General features: G+C 37.1%; 3 long non-coding RNA genes across 3 annotated transcripts; 1 reads left to right on the top strand and 2 right to left on the bottom strand.

Annotated features, from left to right (window-relative positions):
- Window positions 1–1,813: 1,813 nt before the first annotated feature.
- LOC125570251 lies at window positions 1,814–5,822 on the bottom strand. Its single transcript, XR_007312600.1, has 2 exons — window positions 5,460–5,822; window positions 1,814–4,973 (listed from the first exon to the last, which is right to left on the bottom strand). It is a non-coding gene; the product is annotated as an uncharacterized LOC125570251 (long non-coding RNA).
- On the top strand, window positions 4,969–5,916 carry LOC125570250. The gene is made up of 2 exons (XR_007312599.1): window positions 4,969–5,223; window positions 5,280–5,916. It is a non-coding gene; the product is annotated as an uncharacterized LOC125570250 (long non-coding RNA).
- A 3,372-nt stretch (window positions 5,917–9,288) lies between these two features.
- LOC116606031 lies at window positions 9,289–12,310 on the bottom strand. Its single transcript, XR_007312597.1, has 2 exons — window positions 11,874–12,310; window positions 9,289–11,665 (listed from the first exon to the last, which is right to left on the bottom strand). It is a non-coding gene; the product is annotated as an uncharacterized LOC116606031 (long non-coding RNA).
- Window positions 12,311–12,393: the final 83 nt, after the last annotated feature.

The following is a 12,393-nucleotide window of genomic DNA, read 5'->3' as shown; positions in this document are numbered from 1 at the left end:
CTAAATCAGCAAGGGGGTGTTTAATTATGGACACTAAATCAGCAAGGGGTGTAAAAATGCGTACTTAATCAGCAAGGGGGTGTTATATTATGGACACTAAATCAGCAATTGGGTGTTATATTATGAACACTAAATCAGCAAGGGGTGTTATATTATGGGCACTAAATCAGCAATGGGGTGTTATATTATGGACACTAAATCAGCAAAGGGGTGCTATATTATGGACACTAAATCAGCAAGGGGGTGTTATATTATGGACACTAAATCAGCAAAGGGGTGTTATATTATGGACACTAAATCAGCAAGGGGGTGTTATATTATGGGCACTAAATCAGCAAGGTGTTATATTATGGACACTAAATCAGCAAGGGGGTGTTATATTATGGACACTATATCAGCAATTGGGTGTTATATTATGGACACTAAATCAGCAATTGGGTGTTATATTATAGACACTAAATCAGCAAGGGGGTGTTATATTATGGACACTAAATCAGCAAAGGGGTGTTATATTATGGACACTAAATCAGCAATTGGGTGTTATATTATGGACACTAAATCAGCAATTGGGTGTTATATTATGGACACTAAATCAGCAATTGGGTGTTATATTATAAACACTAAATCAGCAAGGGGTGTTATATTATGGACACTAAATCAGCAAGGGGTGTTATATTATGGACACTAAATCAGCAAGGGGGTGTTATATTATGGACACTAAATCAGCAATTGGGTGTTATATTATGGACACTAAATCAGCAATTGGGTGTTATTTTATGGACACTATATCAGCAAGGGGGTGTTATATTATGGACACTAAATCAGCAATTGGGTGTTATATTATGGACACTAAATCACAAGGGGGTGTTGTTATATTATGGACACTAAATCAGCAAGAAGGTGTTATATTATGGGCACTATATGAGCAATTGGGTGTTATATTATGGACACTAAATCAGCAATTGGGTGTTATATTATGGACACTAAATCAGCAAGGGGGTGTTATATTATGGACACTAAATCAGCAAGGGGTGTAATAATGCATACTAAATCAGCAAGGGGTGTTATATTATGGACACTAAATCAGCAAGGGGGTGTTATATTATGGGCACTATATCAGCAAGGGGTGTAATAATGCGTACTAAATCAGCAATTGGGTGTTATATTATGGACACTATACCAGTAATGGGGTGTTATATTATGGACACTATATCAGTAAGGGGGTGTTATATTATGGACACTAAATCAGCAATTGGGTGTTATATTATGGACACTAAATCAGCAAGGGGTGTTATATTATGGACACTAAATCAGCAAGGGGGTGTTATATTATGGACACTAAATCAGCAATTGGGTGTTATATTATGGACACTAAATCAGCAATTGGGTGTTATATTATGGACACTAAATCAGCAATTGGGTGTTATATTATAAACACTAAATCAGCAAGGGGTGTTATATTATGGACACTAAATCAGCAAGGGGGTGTTATATAATGGAAACTAAATTAGCAATTGGGTGTTATATTATGGACACTAAATCAGCAAGGGGGTGTTTAATTATGGACACTAAATCAGCAAGGGGTGTAATAATGCGTACTTAATCAGCAAGGGGGTGTTATATTATGGACACTATATCAGCAAGGGGTGTGATAATGCGTACTAAATTGTTGTTATTATTTGCTTGGTTTCCTATTCTACAGGGGCATTGGACCCTGGAATTCTGTTAGATATGCAACATTATGCCCCAGTTTTAGAGAGGTTCTAACAAGCTAAGATTTATTTTAACATGTAGAGTGTGTATGGTTGTTTTTGGGTTTGGGTTTGTCATTATGGAATGACACTAGATTTTGAATTCATTGTTCACATATAATAACATCAACAATAAGAACAACAACAATAATTATAATAATAGACAACAATGAAGATGAAAAAAGTAATTATTCTGTATAAACTTGTCTGACCCCCAGAAAAATATGTTAACAAGCTACCTGGGGTACTGTCAGTGAAGAACATTTAAAAAGTAGGATCCCCAACTCCACTCCACTCCACTCCACTCCAGCCTTCCTGCCAAACCTGATGTTTTAAATCGTGGTTACATCACAGTTAGCCCAGGCTCTGTCAATGAATAATTTGAACCGACCTCATTGACCGTTAATAGAGAGAACATATAGCTGTTACTTTATGCAAGTAGTATTCCTCCATAAAAATGTAATAAATCCAATCCAATGTGATAGAGTACTTGATGCCGTCTATTAAAAAAGTAACAACTCCATATGATCTCTCTATTAACGGTCAATGAGCCGGCGGGTTCAAATTACTCATTGACAGAGCCTGGGCTACCTGTGGCCATACATACCAAATTCAGCGAGTTACGCTGAATACGTATCTTACAGAATTATTTATTCATTTACTAGGTCCAAAAGAGATTTTTTCCCATTCATATCATCAACAACAAAAAAAAAAAGATAACTATACTATTACACCCTTTATAAAAGAATATATATAGGAAATAGATGGACAATGATAAGACCACAGCTGTGTTATCCTTACTCTTCCATATGGTGCACGATTTAGGGAACGAAATTCCCGTGGCTTCGTGTGTCAGGTCCTGACACCCTGACAATTCTTGGATTGCAAATGAGGTCACATCTGCCTCATTAGATATGCCAAAGTTGAAGTGGTGGTCAAAACAGACACGCGAAGAAGATGGTTGTCTACATTTCGTACAACAAGTGCAATTCAAGTGCCGTGCACCTGTTAAAATGTCATATATTTGCGCTGTTTTCGAGTGTACAAATCAATCTATCCAAAAAAGGGAAGGTTTTTCAGGGTTCTGCGAAAATTTTAACGAAAAGGCAAAAGAAACTACAGAACAACGGCGTGAAAAGCTGCAAAATTCGTCTCCAAATGAAAAGGAGCCGAATCGAAAATGGCAAGAGTTTCCAGTAATTAGTTTTTGAAAGGTATGAAAATCATTCCAATGTCGTGTTTGGTGTTGTAAGTAATTCTGAAATGTGTAATTACTCTGTAAATATTAAAATCCCGTTTTGTCACACGTAGCCCAAGGCTACTGTCAATAGTTAAGGAATGTATGGGGGGATTTAAGATGCTTAACTATGTTCTCGGTGTATTTAATGCACTCAAAGTTTCTTTTCGGTCAGTTGGCAGAAGTCTTGTTGAGGAACGTTTTTCATTTTTGCGCCCACCCTCCTCCTTGGTGGCAGTCATTTACTGGGGGGGGGGGGGGGTGAATAGGGGTATGTAAATCCGCCGATCCGCAACATTTTCGGGGCAAATCCGTGGATCCGCAGATATTTTTAGATCCGCATGGTTTGACGGATAAACAATAGCGTTGATTGAAGTTCATTAAAAATCCGAAATTCGACTGTCAAAGCAAGTCAAAATCCGAAATCCTTGCCCAAATTGTCAACAGATCCGTGATCCGCCGTATTTCCAAAATCCGCCAATCCGCTGAAATAATCATCTAAATCCATAATCCATGAGCATTTTGGGGCCGAATCCGCCGATCCGCGAATCTATTCCCCCCCCCCCTTTACTCTATGTATGGTATCAGTTGCATGCTTACTGTCTAACAGTCACATCTCTCATTTCATATCTTAACTTACTCAACTTAGGATAGTAGGTTTGCAGTGATGATATGGTACTGCATTTACAAATGCCGATTCATGTCAATGTCCCCCCTGATAACTTTTCACATTGGTGGTATGAAAAGATGTTTAAATAATATTTCAGTTTGAAAGGAGCTTATGATGCTGTTTTCTATTAAAGGTTTGAACAATAATTAGCATTTCATATATTTGAGAATGGCAAAATATTCACAGAGGGGTATGCTCCCAGACCCCCTATACAATATTATTTACACCCCTGAGAAATGGGCTTGAAATCGACTGTTCTCCTGACCCTTTATGGGCATGTCTAATTCCACCCCCCCTCCCCCACACAAACACAATAATTAGTAGGGTGGCTTAGCGCTAAAAAAATGGCTGTTTTGTTCAATTTTAGTAGAAGCACCAAACTTGGCACATATGTTCCTTAGGTCAAGTAACTTTTTCAGGGGGGTGCCAAAAATCTGTGACTCAGGGGGGGAGGGAGGGGCAATTCTGTCATTTTCAAAAAACAGTGATTTCTCTAACAGTAATGCATTAAAAGAAACGAAAAACAGCTAAACGATACTTATTACATGTTTATATAGTGTAACGATATGTTACTACTCTCCCCCCTGGGGATGCAGCTTGGTAACAAGCAGCATCTAATTGTAGGACTGGGTCAAAGTAAATACCTGTACCAAATGTCAAGGTTATTGAACTAGTTTATGAACAAAAGATGACAAGGAAAAACCGAAACAGGCCTCTAGAGTGAGAACCGGAAGTGAGAATGCTGCCTGGAAGTGAACATATTCCCACATAATTTACGGTGAGAGTGCTTTTAGTATGGACTTTAACAACAAAATATATTTTGATAAGCACATTTCACCGGATAATTTTTAACCTTTGAATAACAATTAATCAAAATGGCGGAGAGGGAGGGGGTTCAGGGGGTGGCCCAGGGGGCCAGCTCATCCCCCCTTGTAGCAGCCAAAAATACAGTAAATGTATGAGACATTATCTAAAATACAGGAGAAAATGCCTTGAGAAGGCCTTTTGGGCCCCAAACCGTTGAAAATCCTGGCTACACCACTGGGGTTGTAGCGAAGTAGAGAGGTCTCGTATTGTTATGCCGACCTCTGCGAACTAGTTCCTGAGAATAACTTGGTACTTTTATTAGTTGTGAGTGTCATTGTATGATTCTAGATTTTCGATGCTAAATGAGTTTCAAGTACACACTGATGAAGAGGCAGTTGCCTTGAAGTATCTTCTTTTTAGCAACTTTGTATGTTAACAAGCGCTACCAGCCACTACTGACAACACCTCATTGCATTCTTTTACAGGATGGTGTCAGGGATGTCAGGACCTCTACAGACAAACTAGGTAGATTTTACTTATCCCTGTTGTCAGGAGTGTCAGGGGTGTCAGGACCTCTACAGGCAAACTAGGTAGCTTTTATTGAGCCTAGTTGTCAGGGGTGTCAGGACCTCTACAGACAAACTAGGTAGATTTTATTGAGCCTAGTTGTCAGGGGTGTCAGGACCTCTACAGACAAACTAGGTAGATTTTATTGAGCCTAGTTGTCAGGGGTGTCAGGACCTCTACAGACAAACTAGGTAGCTTTTATTGAGCCTAGTTGTCAGGAGTGTCAGGACTTCTACAGACAAACTAGGTAGATTTTATTGAGCCTAGTTGTCAGGAGTGTCAGGGGTGTCAGGACTTCTACAGACAAACTAGGTAGATTTTACTCATCCCTAGTTGTCAGAAGTGTCAGGGATGTCAGGACCTCTACAGACAAACTAGGTAGATTTTACTCATCCCTAGTTGTCAGAAGTGTCAGGGATGTCAGGACCTCTACAGACAAACTAGGTAGATTTTACTCATCCCTAGTTGTCAGGAGCGTCAGCATCTCTAAAAAAAACTAATAGATTTCATTCAGCATTATTTGTGATATAAAAAAAAACTTAGAAGCAAACTCACACGCCTATTTTATTAAGGCAAATTGATTACAAACTGTTTTAGGTTGCATAGAGTTCATGTTCACTGTATACCTCAATAATATTATCATACCTCCAAGTGATATCCGGAATTTGATACAAGTTTCTGATAGCAAAAGCTAGTATACTTCCTTGACGTTCTTACGGGTTTCCTGTGGTGTTAAGGGTTCCCTGTGAAAGATCGCCTCCAAAAAGCCGGTGTTCATCAATTAATCCCAACAAATCTTGCATGGTATCAAGATACAGCAACTTTTTCAACATTATCATATCTACATTAGCTTTGCAGTTACAAGAGAATTTTCTCATCTAAAATAAAACCCAAAATGAAACCCCTATTACCTATATTTTTTTCCTAAAGCTTATAATGTCTGCATCTTGCATACTATCAATTGTGTTTATTTTATTTTTTCCTTAAGCTTATATTGTCTGCATCTTTCATACTATCAATTGTGTTTATTTATTTATCATTCAAATAGTTGTGGAAAGTTAGTAAGGTTATAAATGGAATGATGAAAATAAAAATATAACTTTTTTAAAGGTAAAACCAAACAAGGACTATCTGAGGGCCATGATTGATGCTGGAGGCTGGGAGGCATATGAAAATAGGCAAATGTCTTAAAGATAATATAGTAGGGGATTTCTTACTTTTATACAGCAGTATAAGTATGATAGGCTTTTTTTAGAGCAACATACTTGCTCTTAATGATAAACATTTTTTCTATCAACCTAAAGATAATGAGGAAAGGGGATTGTCGGGAGAGTGCTCAATCAAGCTGTTGCATTACTGTTCCTTCTCTCCCCCCCCCCCCTCCCCCTCCTTCTCTCCCTCTCCCTCTCTTGGCTATGTTTGTACGCAATTGATATTATTTGCTGTTTCCTCTCTGCACCCTTAATAAATTAAAATAGGTAATATGTTTGAAATGCGACATTTTCAGTCAATTTTTTATCCTTTCCATTGCATTTAATTTTGGAGTAGCATTAGCATATGTAGACCCATGGTTTTTATAAAAGAAACTGTAGGCCACCATCCTACAGGGTGGGTGCACCAATGTATAGCATGACTGGAGGTATATTTGTGGATTTTAATTTCCTTGGTAATGGAGTATCACCAGTAATAAGTGATAGATGAATCTTCCATATGGCACCTGAAGTGTATGTGGCTATATCATTCTAACTTTGGAATGCTGTTTCATCCATCATTTGTTTCTTTGCAAGGGCAAAGCTTGTCAAAATGTAACTTTGATACAAGTGTACATTAATGAAACTTCTATCAACGGAAGGGTTTTTCATTAGAGCAAGGTACTTAAATTATATAAAGCAACAACATCAAACTTGTGCTTTTTCAATAATACATCTGAAAAGAAAACAGTTTTATATCAAACCTAAGGTAAAGAGAAAGGGGAAATATTAGGAAAGTGCTCATTTTAAGCTATTATTGCATATTATTGTTATATATTTTTAAAGTAGAGTCACATTTTTTTTTCAAATACATTCATACATTTCTCCCTTTTGCCTCTCCCCATTGACTTTTTGTTATATTTAATTATCTCTAACCCTAACATAGGTCAATGAACATGGTTTGGTTTGAAATTAGAAATTGGAATTAAGCACTTTTAAGTAATAATTTAGGATTTGCCTCCATTGCATTCATTTTTGAGTAGCCAGTATGGGTGGATCCAGGGTTTCTAAAACCAACAGGCCAAAGGGTGGGCGCACTAATATGTAATGCATGACAGGAGGTATATTTTTGGAGTTTAGTTTCAACAAATTCTTCTGAATAATCAGTTGCGGTACATGAAAACTACAGTATGCCATCTAAATCTTTCGAATGCTGTTACATCTTTGATAGATTCTTCACAGTCAAAGCTTGTTAGAATGGTGTTTAGATAAAAAATATACATAGCGGAACTAATATGAAGGAAAATAAAAATTGACCATTAGACTTTTGTAAAAGCAATCTCATTAAATAAGACATCTTGAACTTTGACAGCCTTTTTCACACCAAGTTTTGGTATTTTGTCAACTCTCATACTGCATTTTTGATATTATTGAATGAGTGCTTGCTTGATCCATTTCGAGGGGCCAAAACAATTTCTAATTACATGGCAGTAAAATTGACATATCTTTAGATCATTAAAAAACATTCTAAAGACACCTAGATCCCCCTAAAACTACACCTATCAGTCAACACAAAAAGGTATGGTAAATGCCACTCAAGCGGCTTATGGCGCGGATACATTGTTTTGTCAACCCTTTCACTAATCAAACCAAGTCGCTAAGTAAACTACGTAAATAACCAAGTTAATTTATATTTCACTAAAAAGGTGTTCACATTTGTGCATATGTGGCTCACGTGATGGTATTTTAATTTAGATTAATGTTGCGTTAAATTTCAAAGCGGAAAATATCTTGATAAAAAGGTTATGCAATATTCATGGAAAAACAGAGAAAAATGCATTCAATGGCCGCTTGCAGTGAGCAAAAATGAATATATCGCAGTTTTTATAATACAATTGAATAGTAAACGCTACTCAAGCAGCTTATAGCTCAGATACATCGTTTTGTCATATTAAGTCAACCTTTTTCTCTAATCAAACCGAGTTGCTGCGTAAGCTTTCATGAATAGCCAAGTTACTTTATATTTCACTAAAAAGCCTTGATTACATTTGTGCATATGTGACTTACGTGATGGTATTCATTAGGCCTCCTCCGGGCCCTATAATCACTGATTCTTTGGACAGCTCTCAGCAACTATAGGCAAAACCTAAGGTTACAAGACGTGACTTTGAGTGACTTTAGCAAAGATAAGTTATTGACTTTGGGCGACTTAAGGCGACTTTAGAAAAAAACAATATTGTGAGCGAGTGTATAAATAAAAAGAGTGAGTGAGTGAGAGTATAAATAAAACAGTCTAGCCTATGCCATATTATTCACAAATTATTTTGTATTTACAGTTATTTATTAGGCAATTGCATTTATTCAACCAATTAATTCTACCTTGTTAGAAAACAAGACATTGTTATTTTCGTTTAAATTGGTTGAGCACCTTTTTAGGCAAAATGTGGTGCTGTTACTCAGTGATCAAAATACATACTTAACTAAACTTGAACAAAACTATTCATGTGACCATTAATGCACATTGTTCAAAAACTGATATCATAAGTTTATAAGTTGGATTAAGTATCTAATTAAGTAATTGGCAAATCAATTAATTACCTCACACATAATTGCTATTGCTACCTTAGTAAATGACTCTGTCAACTGCTTTAATGATGCCCTGTCCAATCTGACTTGAAAATTGGGTAAGTTGAGAAGACTTTCCAGTTTCACTTGGTTTTTGTTCTCTGGACTTTCTGGTATCCATCCTATTTGTACTTTCTCTCCTGTTTTGAAGGTGCAAAGTACACCAAGCCCGTATTTGGTGCCGTAGGCTAATGATTTTTTTAATCCAAAGCCCAAAAACGTTTTCTACAATTTTATCTGCATATGGGAACTTTGACGTCTCACTAAATGTTTACTTATCCGAAGCTTGAAACTAATGCTTGTTATCAGTTTTGCGGCCTTTGTTTCGGTGCTAACAACCGAAGTGCAAGGACGTGGGTCCTGGAGTACACACATTGTTTCAAGAGAATATAATAAAATTGAAGAAACAACTACTGTAAAGAGAAAGCTCCTCCCTTTGTATTTTTCGAAACCTGTGTAGTGTCCGCCATATTTTTCTCTAGCCCTGACCCAGCATGCTTTACAGGAGACTCTCCCCCTGAAACAACTACCATCCCCTCCCACGTATGGGATCACTCCGCTCTTCTTGCCAAGGCACAGCTAATCCAGACCAGAAATTAGAAACTATGCTTTGGAGAATATTCAAGCACCATTTGTTTATACTAAAGGGGGACTCTTGCTATGGGACCCCCTTGGCCTAACTCGCTATCAACTCACTCCCCAAAGCCGAGGGAGAACCTATGGGCCCCTTTTGGCCTAACTCGCTATCAACCCCCTCTCCAAAATCACCATTCTCAAAGACAGATTTCTTTGTTGTTGTAAAACTACTACTACTTCTTGAAAGTAAGCAGAGGGACTATTTCAGCTTTTGATGATTGTAAATGAGTTTGGTTGCATCTGTTTGAAGTCGCTCAAAGGCATGTATTGAGGTTGGCTTTGAGGTTAGCGTATGTATTCTAAATTCAGGCAGACAGACGGTGTTTATAGCCTGTCCGTCCTACTATTTACTTGCTTAGGTCTAACCTTTCCTATCTCAAAAGCAAGGCTGGGATTTGATGAGAACAATTTCTATGAGGACTCTTTAGTTTATTGTTTTACGAGATTCTTTACTTTTAATGACTGTATTTCGCAGTTAACTTCTTCTATAGAGGATCATAGCATTTTGCAATTATGTTTCTCAGGAAAAAAATATTGCAAAATATACAGAACACTTATATACCGAGGGCGGTTTTTGCAATTATGTTTTTGACATAACTGCAAAATGGAAGTTTTACCTATGTACCGAGGTTGGGTTTTGCAATTATGTTTTTGACATAACTGCAAAATGGAAGGTTTACCTATGTACCGAGGTTGGTTTTTGCAATTATGTTTTTGACATAACTGCAAAATTGAAGGTTTACCCTTATGCCGAGGTTGGTTTTTTGCAATTACGTTTTTGACATAATTGCAAAATGAAAGGTTTACCTATATACCGAGGTTGGTTTTTGCAATTATGTGTCATAACTGCAAAATGGAAGGTTCACCTATATACCAAGGTTGGTTTTTGCAATTATGTTTTTGACATAACTGCAAAATGGAGAGTCTACCTATATGCCGAGGTTGGGTTTTGCAATTATCTTTTTGACATAATTGCAAAATGGTATGTTTACCTATATACCGAGGTTGGTTTTTGCAATTATGTTTTTTTACATAAGTGCGAAATGTAGAGTTCAACCTATATGCGAAGGTTTGATTTTGCAATTATATTTTTTACTTAACTTGTTGAGAGTTTACCGATTTAAGGAGGTTGGATATAATTTGCGCACAATCAGATAGATGTGGTTTCTTCTGTAAACTGTCAAGCCATTTGGTTGACATTTCTATTTAGCATCGCTTGAACAATGCCCGTTTTAATTGACTGATGGATGCTGTATCGTTACGGACAATAAAACCGGAAGTATTAACCGATCAGTTGACTTGTGGTTTAGACTCTGTAAAATGCGTTTTGGGAGATTAGAGGGCCACCCTTGACGTGATTCCTCTAAAAGATAGCAGAATTGGGAAATCCTTAAACACCTCTTAAGGGATAGCAGTTGGTAAGAATTTTATACACTTTAAAAACACTTTGAAAAAAATATGCACAAACTCAATCGACACCACCAGGAATCTGGCTCCCACCACCACCAATAATCCCTTTCGTTGTTTGATAAACAGCCTAGTGCTAATGATAACAGTGTGTTACTGATAAAGGTCTGCTTTCTTTCGGCCAATCAAATTGATTTTGACACCATCGTTTCTACACAGGCTATGCGCTTTGCCTCTTTGAAGTATATATTAATTTTTTTTCGCGAGTTAATATATTGTAATTTTAGGTCTCAACTGCAATTCTAGAATTTGGAAAAACCCTAATATTTTCTTTTTGTATTCTTGGACTTTAAAAGCAATAAGCATATAGCTACGGGTAGCGTCCAAAGATAACCAAATATGTCCAATAATTAGGTGCTAAGAGAAAATTGGACAAACTTCACTGCTTCTTTAGTTTCAGTTTTTCACATATGCGCGCGTTTACTGCACTTGAGTATTTACAAAGAGTTTAAAAAGTTGAATCGTTAAGACATGTTCTGCAATCTAAAATGGAATAAATGTTTGGGCTAGAAAGGGTACATCTGTACCCTCATGGTACAGACGCCACTATAAAAGATGAACTCTCAATTTCGCACTTATGTCAAAAACATAATTGCAAAACCCAACCTCGGTATATAGGTAGACTCTCCATGTGCAGTTATGTGAAAAACATAATTGTAAAACCCAACCTCGGTATATAGGTAGACTCTCCATTTTGCGTCTTGTTCCCATTGCTCTGTAATTAAAGACATAAGTTTCAATTAGAGTTATTTCCTATTGTACCGATGGATCAATCTTTTATGTTCTCATTGTGAGTTTTACCGTATAATCGTTGAGCATTGTTTGTGTAATTTTGCATAATTGATCTCAGGTCACACGTAGGTTTTTGCATAGATACTTTTGTCGTATTTTCATGCGCTAATCGCAAAGTATTCCGACCTTACCTTTTGTCAGTGTTTCCGGCATCCTATGTTCCGATAGTTTTGAGTATTAACCTTGTTTTTTCCGTAGTATTCCAGTTATAAAAGCCATATTTTAAACGTAGATTGTTTCACGAGTTCGATGTCTCGTGCGAGTGTACTTAGGCTCAGATTTCAGCGGTTTCTATGCATAATTAGGCATTACTATTTCCGGTTTTGCATCAACTCCGGGATACCTGTGTTGAAAATAGGCTTTCTTGTTTATATGTTGAGTTTCTTTCATTATACTATATTTTCTGTGCTGAACTATTGTTCATCGTACTTTTTCTGGTTACGAAGACCATTAGAGAGCTATTTTACTGTATTATTTTGAGCTTTCATTCATGTAAACAAGAATAGTTGAACATTTCCTGACAACTTATTGCTGCCGTTATGCAGCAACACTATTCAGGTTGTGTGTTGCCCGTTGCCCAGTCATATCTGCCCAGTTAGTAGATGGATCTTTGGATCCATGGTTTTTCGCCTCGATTGCATGTTCGTCCTC

The sequence above is a fragment of the Nematostella vectensis genome, chromosome 8, assembly GCF_932526225.1.
Source record: "Nematostella vectensis chromosome 8, jaNemVect1.1, whole genome shotgun sequence".
Taxonomy (NCBI): domain Eukaryota; kingdom Metazoa; phylum Cnidaria; class Anthozoa; order Actiniaria; family Edwardsiidae; genus Nematostella; species Nematostella vectensis.
The sequence above is the reverse complement of the archived record's forward strand: the minus strand, read 5'-3'. Positions and strand labels throughout refer to the sequence as shown.